The sequence below is a fragment of the Tympanuchus pallidicinctus genome, unplaced genomic scaffold (genome assembly GCF_026119805.1).
Source record: "Tympanuchus pallidicinctus isolate F22 unplaced genomic scaffold, pur_lepc_1.0 scaffold29, whole genome shotgun sequence".
Lineage (NCBI taxonomy): Eukaryota > Metazoa > Chordata > Aves > Galliformes > Phasianidae > Tympanuchus > Tympanuchus pallidicinctus.
Genome location: NW_026294746.1, coordinates 5,866,848 through 5,882,394, shown reverse-complemented (window position 1 = coordinate 5,882,394; position 15,547 = coordinate 5,866,848).

The following is a 15,547-nucleotide window of genomic DNA, read 5'->3' as shown; positions in this document are numbered from 1 at the left end:
AAGAGAAAGGGCTAAGGAGCTCTTGCTAATACAGCCCCATTTGGCATGTGGGTGCTCTGTGAGCTGGTGTACAAGGGAGAAAATTACAGATGGCTCAAAAAAAGCTAAGGATGTATTCACAGACCATAAATAAGTTTAGACTGGAAAGCAGAGGTGGTAAAAGGCACGGTGGAAGAAGGAGTCTGGGGAAAACTTATAGTTTCCAATTGAGAGTGAAGAGTGAAAAGCGAAAGAATAAGGATGACAAATTCATAAGATACCTGCCTGGAAGTGTGTGGCACCCTGGACAAGATGTCCTTGTTTGGGTTGCCATGGACAAGTGGGAGTTGACAGGAATGACCAACAGATACTCAATGCTTAACACAAAATGACATACCTGGTTTGGGACAGATTACTCACACATTTCAAACCAGGAGGCCCAGGATAGACCGAACCTGTGTCAGGTTCCTGTGGGCTCAGAATCTGTCTGTCTCAAATTCAGGAGATTTGGGGTTTTAGGAATTTCCTCTGAGTCCATGGCCAGAAAAATGAAAAGGATTTTTCATGGGTGACTGGGGCAGTTCTGGACAGTTTTGCAGTTGCAGATTTGAAAATCAGAGGTCAGGGGAAATAGTAGGAGAGTAAAAGAATCAAAGGAATATCTCCAAAGCTATATTAGAAAAAAAGAAAAGAAAAGAAAAGAAACATTTAATTCATGTGCGTTTCTCTTGGTGTGTTCCTTCCACTGCTTTGATAAGCAAGACACTAAATAAATGTCATGGAAGAAAGGAAGAAATTTCCTTCCCTCCCCAAGTAACCATTTTCCCCTTTCTATTTTTCCCAAAATGAAAAGATTAAAAAAAAAAAAAAAAAAAAAAAAAAGGAAAGAAAGAAAGAAAGAAAGTAAAAAAAAGCTGAAACTGTTTCTGTGATTTAACAAGGCCAAGGCCATTGTGGAATATATTAAAGAAACTGCAGAAACCAAGGGCTACCTTTGATGTAGAGCCTTTGAAAAACTAAAGCTGTGAGAAACAACCCTGACCCATACATGTCGCAGTGAAGGGAAGAATATGACTTGTCACACCGAAGGCAGGTTTAGGTCTCTGTCTGTCAAAATCATGTGAAGGTGCCCTGTTCAAACACGGTTTTGCTGACACTTGGTGTTGAATTGGCTGTGTGCAAGGCCTGATTTAATCCAACCGGAGTCCTGGGGCAAACAGAATGTCAGGGCTGAGAAGTGAGAAAGAGAGGCTGGGGGAGGATTCTGCTTGGTGACCCCAAGGTGTGAGAGGAGCAGAGAGATGGACGGGGCACCTCTCCATAGCATGGCAGAAAGTAGGATGAGTTTATTGGTGCGTGAAAGAGGCAAAGCACTCCAAAAGAGCAAGTTGAACATGTATGGGAACAAAGATGCTTATTCTTTTCAGCAGCAAAGTGATGAAAGTTCATCTCTTGTCTCCCATAAGGCATCCAGAGAGCACACCTGACCATGGACTGGTCCATGCCCATGGGCATGCTCGTGACAGGACACGGCTCAGAAACTGCAGGCAAGATGTCATGATCAACTAAACACACTTTGCCCCTCAGATACTCCTGATGCCAGGTCAGAGGAAAAGGTTGTTTGTAGTCTGGTGGAACACACGGGACTGAGGGCCATTTTGTGCATCACATATTACTGGGTTCTCCAGCCATTGCAATGGTGAGAGTAGGGCTTGGTGTGATCCAGGTGTGAGGCCAAGGTAAACATCAGCTGAGACAAAAATGCAGTGTTTCTATCAGATCTGTCTCTCAAGGCTTCAAAGTTTTCATCTTAAAGCTGAGGAGACCTGTTCTCAGCTTTAAAAAAAGATTTCCTCGTAGAAATTTGATGATCTATGTATCTGTATTTAGTTAAAATAGATGTTTGAAGGAAGTACCACATTTCTTCAGAAAATTCCAATGTTTAATCAAAACATCAGAGCAGGTTTTTTTGACTGAAGCATTTCATTTTTACAAATAAGCCCACAAACAGCTAATGCATTTGATTGTAGTAGAGGAAACTGAAGTAAAATGCAAGCACTGATAAAGGCGTCATTAGCTCTCATGAAGATTAGCATCAAGCCCAGTCAACTCTTCATTACGAAACCTTCAGGAAATGCACTGCTAATATGAGGAAAGTCAACAGAAGCAGTCTTGATTTAGACACACCAGACAATGTTTTGTCTACTTTGCACAGCTTGTAAAAAATCTGAGTGAGGTCAAGTCAAACAAAATGTTTCCCCAAATAATTCTTGAGACATTTAACCACAACCCCTTTTCTGGAAGGATGAAATGTACTTGCTGGAAATGCTTCCTCCTCTCTATAGGAGAAGCTGTCACGAATTTCTGCTGTGATGTGTCAGAGCAAAGAATCATGGAATCATTTGAGTTGGAAGGTACCCTTAAAGGTCTCCCAGTACAGCTCCCATTGGAGAAGATTTCAGAGACTCTGTATCTTCTCTGACTCTGTGCCCAGACCTTATGGGAATAGCATAACTTAAAGCTGGTGCATCATAATCACCAAATCATCAAATGGTTGAAGTTGGAAGGGACCTCTGGAGGCAATCTTGTCCAACTCCACACCTTACTCAAGCAGGACACCCAAAGGCAATTGCCCAGCATCATGTCCAGACAGTGTATGAGTACTTCCAAGAATGGAGACTCTACGACCTCTTTGGATAACCTGTGCAATCTCCAGTTAAAAATCCAAAGCCTTCGTTGCTGGCAGTGAAAAATTATACATAGAAATGTCAAATGTACTGCCATCTGTGATGTGGGGCATTTAAAGTGATAAACAAAGCACAGTGTGTTAGATTCAATGTGTAGGTGCTCACAGCTGAGAGCAGCCCCTCGTGAAGTCATAGGCACAATAATCCAATTGCAGTCAGCTCCAGGACTCTGTGTACGACATCAGGGTCAGAGCTTCCAACTCACAGCTCAGTGCCATGAGCTGTTGGCTTTGGGTATCTGTTAGCACCAAGGTGATGGAGATAAGTGGAGATCACAGCAGGATAAAAATGTAACAGAAAGACATCCCCTGGAGTCTCAGCCCAGTGACAGGGAAGTTCAAAAGTTCAGGAGAATGTCTGAAAGTGAAATTTGTTAAAAAGTCCTTAATTACAGTGACCATTTCTAACCCTACTATTTTAATAGGTAAAATAGCACGCTGAGTAGAGGTTGGTGCTGATGACTGCAAGCAGGCTTTACAACAAGTAAGCAAGCAGGAGCACTGACAATCCAGATGCACTGCTGTACGTCTCTGCAGCAAAAAAAAAAAAAAAAGAAATCAAAACTCTATTCATTCATTCCAATCTGAAACTCTCCCTGAGCCTACAGTTTTGTTTTTAGAGGAAGAGCATGTAGCAGGGTCTCTACATGCAAGTATTTCAGAGAAACACAGCCTGGTAGATTTCACTGGTAGATCAGGAAGAGGAATCCTCAAGGGAAATCTGCTGAGGTAGCTGCCTGATTTGCAAGCACTTATGCAGACTTTCAGTGATACCTCCAGCACTGACTTTAACTTACAGTCAGATTATCTCAGGCCCAGCAGAGCCGGAACCATTCATAAGAAGTTTGACTCGTTTCTTGCACATGATTTGGGAGTGAAATCTGACATTCATTACACTAACACTGTGAATTGTACGTCCAAGTCAAGGAGCCAACACAACCAACCTGTGTCACCCGGAGCCGTGGTGGATCCCCATGCATGGAGACACCCACGGTCAGGCTGGAGGGGCTCTGAGCACTGATGGAGCTGTGGGTGTCCCTGCTCAGTGCATGGACCAGATGGCTGTAATGGTCCCTTCCAACTCAAATGATTCTATGATTCTATAAGGAAAGGGCTTAGTGAACCAATTAATAGGAAATTAATAGGAAATCCCACTTTCCGTGAGATTATTTGTTGCACATCTCTTCTTGTCGTTCTTCTGTTAACTGCTTGTTTCAGGTCAGCTCCACTTACCAGGAATTCATCTTTGGCATATTCAGATAATATTGTCCTGAGCTTTACCCATAAAAAATAAATCACTTAGGAGAAGTTCCAATCTCTGCCCCAAACATGAAGAGACCTGAGCTTCGTGTTGTGCCATGAGAAGGACCGCAGGGAGGTCTGGCTGCTCATTGATCTCTCCATTCTCAGAAAGAAGTGGTGTTTCAGTAAGTACTAATTTTGATCACTAGTTTACAAACTACCAAAGGCTGAAGTCCAGTGCTAGAAAAATCTCTGTACCTCTGCAAATCACCGTTGTGCTCCCCATGAGACCAGAGCTTCCCTCACCCCCTCCATCCTTTCTTTCTTCAGTGCTTCTCAGGGGGAATGGATGTGTTAGGCAGCTTCAGGCTCTACATACACGTTGAATTATTCATGAGGTACCTTACACATCCTTACTGAGTACCTTTTAGAGAGTATGCTTATAAATATGTTAACTCCTTACAGCTTTGAGACATCTGACACTGAATCCTTCCCCTTTTCTTTGCTCTTTAGGGCTCGCTCATGCTAACATAAGTCAGGGTAAAAATGAGTTTCCTTAAAAAAAAATAAATTGTAAATGACCTAAGGCAACATGGGATTAAATTTGCTGTCACAAGAAGGAATCCCAGAATTATGCCATCCCACTGTCTTCAGCTCACCATTTATCCAACTGCTTGCTCTACTTTTGTTTTAGCCTACTGCTTGCAATCATGCACTTGTAAAAGTTTCCTATGAAAAATGGCTTGATGAATTTGTTAGCTTAGAAGAAAGGTTTGCTGTATGAGCTGACTCCTGTCTAAATATTTTCACTTCACTCTGAGGCAGATTTTGTCAAACCATGCAGCATTTCTAAGCTGTGTGTTGAATGTTAGTGCTCAGACAGGACAGGTATACAACCAAGATGAAACAGGCTCTATGCAAGGAGCAGATTCAGGCCTAGGAAAGCACTTATAATTAAATGAAGATTACAAAGGGTCCATACAAGTGGAAGGGTATCTGCAATTAAAACTATTCATGAGTACTTGTGAAAGGACAATGTACAATTACAGTGAACCAGAAACGAAGCAGGAGGAGTAGAAGAAATTTGGATGAGTAGAGTTTGATGGTTGGACTAGGTGATCTCAGTGATCTTCCCAACCTTAAATGATTCTATGTGTCCTCCGGTAAAAAGAATTGCAATGACATCCACTGGTGTCTTTACAGGGGCTGTCAAAGTTCACACAGGTTTCAAGCTGACCTATGGTCTTCAATAACACGCTTGGATGGTAATTCAGATCATGTCAAAATGCTTGCAACCAGCTCCTCTAAGCTGGCCATGAAGCAAGAAGAAAAGCAGCCTACATTTGACTAATCAGTTGAACATCTGAATTAAGTCACAGGTTGGATGCAGTTCCTCTCTCAGGACAGAGTTCATTATTGCAATACATAGGTATTATTTTTATCCTGTTTTCTGCTTCAGGCCACTGTTTTGAGTCTGTATGATAGCTGCTGAATTTAACCTATTGACCACTCTCCTTCTACCCTAAAGGGATTCCTGCTGCAGCAGCTCACCATGTTAATTTTCATTCTGGAGGGAAATGTATCCTCTCTTTCCACTGGTTCTGAGTCAAAGGATCAAGATTTTGTGGTGGGAACTCATTTAAATGAATGGATTTACATCCATATTGCTTCTGTTTGATTCCCCTGGTCTTGCAGGACCATCTTGGCTGGCTCTGCAGTGTTGTTCCAGAGTGAAGTGTTTCAAATTACAGAGTATACATGTCAGTGAGAAAGGTGGAAGTGGAGTGTCATAGAATCATTGAATCATTTGAGTTGGAAGGTTCTTAAAGTTCATCTAGTTCAACTCCCCTGCAGTGAACAGGGACATCTACAGCTCGATCAGGTACTCAGGTTGCTTTATCAGCATATTCTGACCTAAAAATGCAGTTCCCAGTTCCTTTAGGCCAAGCCGACAGCAAACAAATCTTTGAGTGACAGGTAAAACTGGTGCTTTCTCATATCCAGAGCTACAGATTAGCATGAAGACAAATGTCACCACTATCTCTCCTGTAATGTAGAGCAGCATCTGCTGACAGACTACGGGCAACATCCTTGTATGCCAAAGACAACATTACCCTGGATTTTAAAAACAGGTATTTTTGTGCTGAAAGGAGACATTCACTGCACAGAGATGCAGCCAGAACTAAAATGATTGACAATCTCTGATTAACTCTCTCTTCCAGCCTTCTGAATGATCTTCATCCTTTTCACACTTGTGGGAAGTTTTAGAGGCAAAGGTCTGATGGATTTTATAGGAGTCAGCTGTTCACACAGTTACCATGCTCCATGAGGTGTGTGTTCTACATCCTACTCACCTTCCTTCTCATTAGCAGCATTGTGTATCTTGTTCCAGCTTCTAGCAGTGGTGGAGGGTGTAAGCAGTGATGATCTCATGAATGTATTTCACCTGCCAGGATCTCAGGATGGAAGGAATAGCTCTTGCCGTGCAGCACAGAGACTGATGACCACTGTGTTCAACCAGGAATCAGCTTATTTTCCTTAGCCTTAATGAGGAGAATATTGCTGTACTCTGCTGCTGTATGTCTGTTGTACACAGAAGTTTGCACTCTGAAGAATGTAAGGCATGGTTGAAGCCTCAGGCATGACATTTGGGTAAAACACAATAGTTTGCATCAGTACAATACTAAACTACAATGATTTCTGGATTCCATCTGGCCTTGAAGCATGAGACGGTCTGAAGAACAGTAGAGGAGAGCAGGAACCAAACCTTGATCTGACCAGTAATTTAACCATATTGCTGCTGCTGACATTTCCTACCATCCAACAGGTCCCACACCCTTTTTGTATTACAAAAACAAAGGCAGAACATGTAGGATTGTGCAGCAAGGAGGATCCCAAGAACAAATCTTCTCCAGCAACGGACACTGAATGCAGCTAAACACTGTGAGGGAGATGGTTAGTGGTCATGGTGGGGATGGGGTGGGGTTGGACTAGGTGAGTCTTTTCCAACCTTAATGACTATGATTCTATGATTAAAGGCAAACTCCTAGTGCTTGTTAGCTTGGGGTGAGTAGAAAAAGCTCTCTGAAAAAGAGAAGCATTGCAAATGCTCTGGGAAATGCAATTTTCATACAGACCCAGTTCTTTATTCTGTGCTGTCAGGTATCTTCAGACCAGACAGCTTGGCCTTTTTCTAACCTCCTGGGAGGCCCTGGGCCTGCTCACCTCTGCTTCTCATGGAAAACATCTGCAGAAATACACATTTCTTGATATTTGCATGCAAGCTGCAACAAGCACTCTGTGGTTCAGGGCACAGAGACAGAGCCTTTTGTGGAGGAAATATGTCTATTCACTCATGCAAACTTGCCCTGGGGAGCATCATCTCTTAGCAAGAATGCAAAAGGCTCTGTTCTGCAACCTAATGCAAAGCCTGGGAAGGAGCTTAGTGTATGCTGAAAGTGAACTGGTGTACCAGTTACAAGGAATCAGAAAAGGATATGATTTAATTTAACTTTCCAAGTAACTTGAGCCTGCCCACTTGCATTCCCACATGCATCTTTACAAACAAGAAGAAAGATACACTCAGCTAGTCTCAACAGCACTCGTGTGGAAGATGGGAGAAGAAGGATGCCAGCTACCATATCCTTAACAACTGAGTCACAGAATCATAGCATGGCTTGGATTGGAAGGGACCTCAAAGGTCACCTGGTTCCAACCTCCTGCCATGGCCAGGGTCATTAACCACTAGCTCAAGTACTAAATCAAGTTGCATAGAGCCCCATCCAGCCTGGCCTCAAAGGAGCGGGGCATCCACGGCCTCTCTGAGTCGTGATATCCTCTCGACTGATGATGAAATGGTTTTTTGGACAGTCATTTTATCCCATCCAGGTCAATATTTTGATCTTTCGCTGCAGAATTTTGCTTATATCACTCTCTGTAAGTGTTCAGTAACACTGCTTTCTGTTTCCTTAATTTCTGGCTTCTTGTGGATCTAGTCTCTGTTCAAACAGGAGGATAAACTCTGGTATATGGCTGCAAGATCTACTGGGTCTTATGCTGAAGAGCCATTTGAGCCATGGACTTTGTGCAAAGCAACACTTCTATGTTTTACAGTTGTCTGCCATCTTCTTTTAACCAGCCTGCACTTACCTGAAGACAACTCATACAATTCTTCTTCGTGTAAAGCCAAGAAAGATGCCATAAATGTTAGCATTTGGAAGTATTTAATCTGAAGACCAATGCTTCATTTTCTAGGCTGACATATGAATCTGCAGAGAAGTCCCTGTGGGTGCTAGAGTTTGTTGCATGACTGAGTGTCAGGAGGTGGCTGTAGTGAAGAACTTCGACAAAGGCTTTTGAAAGACTAAGTAAATTGCATCCTTCACAACTGGTTTGCTGACACAGTCAAAGCAGACAGAGGAACACAATTTTCCCTTAAAGAGGACATGCTGAGCTCTATGTCTCATATGCCATAACCAGTAATGAGAGTTGAGGCCGTGCACACATGCAGGCTTGTTTAACCCTTCTTGATACACTGTCTGCCATGAGATGCAGGGAAGACACCAGGAGGGAAGACATCAGTTTGCTAACAGCCTGAATAACTCTGCCAGTGAAACAGGTGAAAAGCAATAAATTAGAATAAAACAAAGAAAGATGTCTGATTCCAAAGAGGAGGAAGAAGAGATTTTGTGCGGTGAGTGTGGCTATAAAGAATGTTTTTTTCTTAGACATCACATTTATAGTTTGCCTTCTTAGAGTTCTAAAAGCAGTTAGCTGAACAACTAGATAATTAACGAGTATCTGGGTTGAAAAACTAATTCTCAGCATCTGTTAAATACTGTTTTAAGCTTAAACTTGCATAGCTGAAGTACAGCTATATTCATCTGTTCTTAGAAATTTCTCTGCTCTTCTTTAGCTGCTCAGTTGGTTTAATTAAGGTCAACGATATTTCCCCATCACACAGGTGGCTGGTGCTATGGCTTCCTGAACATCATATCCTGGCTGTAACATATGCTATGCTAGTACCGACAGCACAAGTTTCCTGTTTCCCTTGTTTGGATCTTACCCCATTCAAAAATGTACTTGTTCACTGCCTTCCACGGTGAGTGGTTAAAGAGATCTTCCAACTTCACATCTTCCAGAGTCTCCTCAGTCCATTCTCACTCTAAAGCAATGGAACAACTCGACTTCTGCTGGAGTCTGAGTTTCCCAAACAACAGCCTTTGCAGAACACCCTGTGCAAAGTCCCCTTCAGCAGAAGGAAGACACGCGTTTGGGCACCGCTCTTTCTGGCATCTAATTAAATGCCAAGCTTAGAATAATCTTTAGGTTTCTCTTAAGGGTTGGATTCTATGATTTGGGTACTTGGTTAGATTTGTGTTTTGTGGTTAATAGTGAGTATATGCACAAATAGGGACATGGTTTATTGGGCATGGTGGTGATGAGCTGATTGTTGAACTAGATGATCTTAGAAGTCTTTTCCAACCTTAACGATTCTATGGATCATCACTGGATGTGAATACAGGCACACTGTAAAGCACATGCTACCTTGGACTTAGTACCTGGCCTCGGGATGGCAAGCAACTGGGATGCTGCCTGGGCAGAGAAAACAAACCCACATGGGAATCCATTCAGGCTTCCAAACACTGGCTATATGCTCCATGGAAACATAACTGCACACGTGGGGGAAGACATCATGAAAAGCTATCACAAATCATGTGAAGAGGCAGTGATCCCTGAGCCACAATGTGGCAGTGACCTCAGAATGGATTCAGACTCAAGCCAAGGATTCATGCTACTACTGAGGAGGTAGCTGAAGTGTTTAAGCAGGGGGAATGGGATAGAAGGCACTGGAGGTACCATGAAGATGATAGAATAGAAGCTTGGGTACCATGCAGCTAGTGCAATGAAATAAATGTTCAGTTAAAGGCTGTAGTAATGGACCAACACCTCAAAAAGCAGGGATTAGTGGGCTGACATCTGATTGACTCTGAGTGATAATACAATCATGAGCAAAGCATTGATCTCATACAGTTCAATATCTTTCATATGCTTTCTGGATGATGACTAGGATGTTCTGTCACCAAATCTGTAGACAACACTAAATACAAGGAAACAGCCAGCACATCAATAGCAGAGCTCCAGTCAAAAGGTACGACAAACTTCAGGCCTGGCCCAGAAGTAACCTCATGAAGTTTTGCAATAGGAGGATCAAGTCTGTACTTGGGACAAGGTAACCCTGGACATCAGGGGTTCCCTGGGCTGGGAAACAGTTAGTTAGCCCTGCTGAGAAGGACCAGGAGGTGGCAGATGACAAACTGAACATGAGTCAACAGTGCACTCTGATGGCAAACAGGTGAAACCACAAACTGGGCAACATTATGACTGTAACCAGCAGGGAAGAGCTTCCATATCCATTTATCCAGTGGTTATGTTGTCAAAGTTTGGATTCTTTGGTTACATAGGTCCATTCCCAACACCCTTTTCCCCCAATAAATATGAAAAATAAGCAAGGTCTGGTAGAGGGCGACTAAGATACCAGAGATCCCAGATACAGGTCTTCAGGACTGTGAAGACAGGTAGATGGAGCTGATCAGGTCCTATAGTGACCTCTAAGACATTTCCCAAAATGGCTGATTTTCCCCAGTCCTGCACTGCTCCATGCAGAACTGACCTTCCTCATCTATGATCTTGCAGCACAGCAAATGCCTATTAGAATAATTTTTCATCACTGTATGTTTGTGTGAAATTCTGCTTACATGTGACTTTTTTTTCACCAAAGAATTTTAAGAAAGTGCTTGAAATCCACTTGTATAGGAAAGGAATGGAAAAGGAAGTAGCATACTAGAACCAGTCAGAACAATCAGTGGTTTTGAATTGGATAGTCAATGCCACAGTTCGGGATACTGCATGCTTCCTGAACAAATGACAGAATCAGTTTTGATTATACAACAGGAATAGATCAATGTTGGCTAAGGATGGAAAGGAGGCACGGAGTAGGGAAGAAAGAAAATGAATCTACTGGTAGCTTAGAAACGAGTAAAACGCATTGAAAGAAAAACTGAAAACCTTACTCATTCTGACTAAGCTGTATTTTACTTGTTCTTGTAAGGCATCACAAGGAAGGAATGCAAACTGAGAGGCAATGTATGCAAATTCAATATTAGTACATTCCATCCATCTCTTGGCAAGTTACCCAGTGCCCCCCCGTGCCTTAGTGACCATATATTACTAAGCAGTGGATTAAAAGAGAGACATGATGTAAATGTTACAGTACACTGCAGCAAGGATGCACAGCTTTGAGGCAGGAGTTGAGCTCCCGTGGATTGTGGGTCAAGTGTCAGACAGCACTGACAGACTAAATTTATACCAAAGACGTTGTCTCTATATTTCTACTCCTCTTTTCTCACTCCAAAACAAAAAGCATAGCCTCACTTTGTCTATTGACAGCACGGAACAAAACAGACACACAGGAGAGAAGAACAATGGGAGAGACTAATTCCTATACTGATCATTACAGCTCCTCCTTCTCCTAATAATTTTGCCCCATGTGAACAGAAATGCTCTATATTTTTATTTCTCCAGACCCACTCAAAGGTGAAACAAACTGTCATTTATAAAATGGTAAGCAAATTTCTTGGCTCATTTTCTGTTAAATAGATAGGCATACATTTAAAAGCTCCACAAATAAAGATGATGCACATCCTTTTAATGTAAGCTGTTGCTGAAAGATGCTGTCCAGAGAAGTTTTGCATTCTTTGTCCTTGTAGGTTTTCTAGGCATGATAAGAAAAAGGCCTGAAAAACCCCATCTGACCTCATGGCTGACTCTTGTTGGAGCAATAGGTCGGAGCAGAGCTCTCCCTGGGTCCATTCCAACCCAACTTATCTTATGAATTTGTGAACTGGAATACTTCCATTGGCAAAATGTGCTTACAGCATCTGCCAGTGTCTGTTTCGAAGCCACATCTCCCAGGGCCTCAAAGCTTCAGCACAATAGCATTCCTTTGTCACAAATAAATGGAGAATCATTTTTAAAAATCCTATCAGACCCAAACCTCAGCAGGATTATGACAGTGAATTGTAACATCCCCAGTTCTGCAGACACGCTGTCCTTCAGCTGGCACTTGTATGCACACGTCTGCCTAGGGAAGCACATACATGAACCAGTCTTGTAACTAAACACATGATGCTGCTCAGCTGCAAATGTAGGCAAGAATGTGAAGGTGCAAGCCAGGCTCTCCTTGTGGCCCATACATTCATGGCTCAGAACAAATATTTTTACATCTGCCCCTTCTTGGAAATTTGTGCAAGTGTGCAAATCAAGAACCATGAGTACTGATATCCTGACTCTTAAAATCTGTGCAAGTCCTACATATGACTGGAAGTCAGGAAATAGAAATGGAGCCTAGAGCCAGCAACACTGCAAATAGTATCCAAATAAACCTATTTCAAGAGGAGAAAGAATTCCTGGAGTATCATTTATTTTCACACTTATTTTTGGCTTTGTTCAAAATTGCATAGCTTTCATTTAATCCCTTTGTTTATTTCTTTCCTATGGTAGATTCTTGGACATTACCTTTCTCCTCTCCCTCTCCCCTCCTTCTTCCCTTCCTCTCCTCTCCTCTCCTCTCCTCTCCTCTCCTCTCCTCTCCTCTCCTCTCCTCTCCTCTCCTCTCCTCTCCTCTCCTCTCCTCTCCTCTCCTCTCCTCTCCTCTCCTCTCCTCTCCTCTCCTCTCCTCTCCTCTCCTCTCCTCTCCTCTCCTCTCCTCTCCTCTCCTCTCCTCTCCTTTTATTTTCCTTTTCTGTTTTCTCGCCTTTTCCTTTCCTGTTTTCTTTCCTTTTCCTTTCCTTTCACGACAGAACCCAACTATTCTATGTTCATTCTCTGTTTCTTTCATTTTGTAACCACTGAGTATCTCTCTGATCTGAAATAAACGTCTCAGTTAACTTTGCTGATCCTGCCAAGAGAATAAATCCAGAGTTCTGAAGTGACATATGATCTCAGACCAGACCTCGTAGTAAGTCCTAGCTATAAGATTTGTTCAGAGCTGCCAGAAAGTCTGCAAAGAGCTGACCACAGTGGATGAAAAAGAGCTGAAATGATTTTGCAACAGACGTCGAGTCCATGGCTGGGCTCCTATTTCTGCTGTACTCAGTTTGCTAGGAGATTAATATTTTTATCATGTGCTGTCATGGGCATATATCAGAGTTGCATGAAATTCTGGTGTCAGGCAAGATTTCCACAACAGAAACTCCAGGTAAGCATGCAAACTGCACCCACCTGGACACTTTCCTGTGCAATGCACTCTAGGGCAGCTGCTTTAGGCGAGGAGCTGGACTGGATTTTCAGAGGTTCCTTCCAACCTCAATGATTCTGTGACTCTGTGAATGATTCTGTGATCCTATCACTCTGTGACAAGCAAGGAAAAGCTGACCGCAGCTCTGGAGAAGAGGAAGCCAGTACCACAGTCTTTCTTGTGCTGTTACAGGATCTAGGTAAGTTTATCCTACATGTTAATGCCAAACCATTTGGCTTCTCTCTGCAAGATTCTACAAGACTACTTCTTTAATAATTTCACATCTGAAGCTCTCATCCAAGGCTGCAGTTATAAAAGGTGCAGTGATGTGGCTGCCCAGTGCCAGCAGGAGGTATTATTTTACCTTCCATTCTTCCCCAGATACTAAGCAGACACCTTTGTGGGTCTAGGCTCTCGTAGAGAATGTTAGTGAGTCGAAACAACTTGCAGGAGGGCTGACAAGCGTCTGAGCTACTGTAAGGGAAGGAATATGGATTGGTGCCAAGAATAGAGGAGGTAAGATGAAGACCAACAGGAGTCTCAAACCAACACAGCTGATGGCGCTCCCATACTTCTCTGGAAAGTAAAAGGAGTCCTCAGCCCAATGAGAGGGGACTAATTTAGCGCTGTATGTTGGAGGGTGACAAACAATGAACTCTTTTCATTTCCAGTTTATGTTCCTTAGACAATTCCCTGTGTCTCCAGGCCAGCTGACTAGGACCTGGTCAGGACAGAGTACTCCTCCCACAGAGTAATTTTTTCATGAAAACTAGTTTGGCTTTATCCTTACCAGCAGCAGCCTTTTGATCACCTTTCCATCAGTTCAGCCTGCTCTGAGCTACCCAAAGACAGCTATACTGAATTGGCAAGTTCCTCATGTGAGACAGCTTCTGACATGATGAGCTCAATTTTTTGGCTTAACTCTCTGTCCCTTATCTCAGAGGCTATCACCTGCCTCTTTGTCATTTACTGATCACAGTTGCTGAGACCAAATGTTCAGTGTTTGACTTTTACAGATTATGTTACTACTAAAATGGAGAAATATGTGAATGTTGTGTAAGTTCTAATCTCTATGGGCAGTATGAGGGGCTGGAATCCCTACTTGGAAATGTCACTTATGTTGCTCTTGACTGGTAAATCCAAAAGTGAAAGCTGGAACTTACAGTTCAAAGCACTATCAGTGTTGCCATTGGATGTACCTATCAAGTTTAATGGTGGACACTGTGAGACATGCAAATCTACAGATCCCACCTCCATTTCATCTCAGGACCAAGACAAGACAGGCTGCCAAGACAAACTTTTAAGCACTGAGACCATCTCATTAACTAGCATAGCCAGCCCAAGGGTACAACACAAATGGCTCCTTTGAATGTCTACCTTAAAAAGTGGGAACGGTGCCCTAGTCTTTCTGGTATTTGCTTATTTGATCTTTGCTGGCTGCTAAAGGAGCAAGTGGGTACTGACACCACATAGAAAAATCCACACAGAGCATGCATATCCAGTTGAGTGAAGAGGAATTGTCTTGGACTGCAGGCCACTCTGAAAGTGATGGGATAACGGTTCTACCAGATGACCTCAGTGGTCTTTCCAAGCATAATGATTCTTTCCTATGCATCATTTAAACACTGACAAGCCATGCCCAGGTCTCCACAGAACCTTCTCTGAGACAGGTCCTGGGAATTTCTGGGCAGCTTGCAATCCTCCAGACAATGCAATGGCACTCTGGGGTGAGGCTGAGCAAGCACATGGCAGTGCTGGAGTTAATAAAAACTGCAGGATTAAAATCATTACACTGCCACTGAAAAACCCCGCTGTTAGCCACAGGAAGGATGTAGTCTGCAGCTGCCTTACAATAAAATGAAGGGCAATTTCATCCAGTCACCTGCTGCTGACCTATTTAAGGTACCCAGAGGGAGGGCAGGGGAGGCCTCTGCCACCTCAGCCCCGTGCTTGGCAATGGGCAGCACTGCCAGGGCCTCGCTGCCCTTGGAGTAAAGAATCTCCTCCAACAGCTAACCTAAATTACCCCTCTCTTAGTGTACAGCCATTCCCCCTTGTCCTGTCAATGGCAGACCACACAAAAAGTCACTCTTGTTCTTGTTTACAGGTCCCTTTATCTAGAGATACGTTGCAACCAGCTCTCCCTGGAGCCTTCTCTTCTCCACGCTGAACAAGCCCAGCTCGCTCAAAGCCTTTCTTTGTAGCAGAGGTGCTCCAGGCCTCCTGACTTCTCTGTGGGCCCCCCCACAGGCCCACTGCAACAGCCTCACATCCCTCCCGGG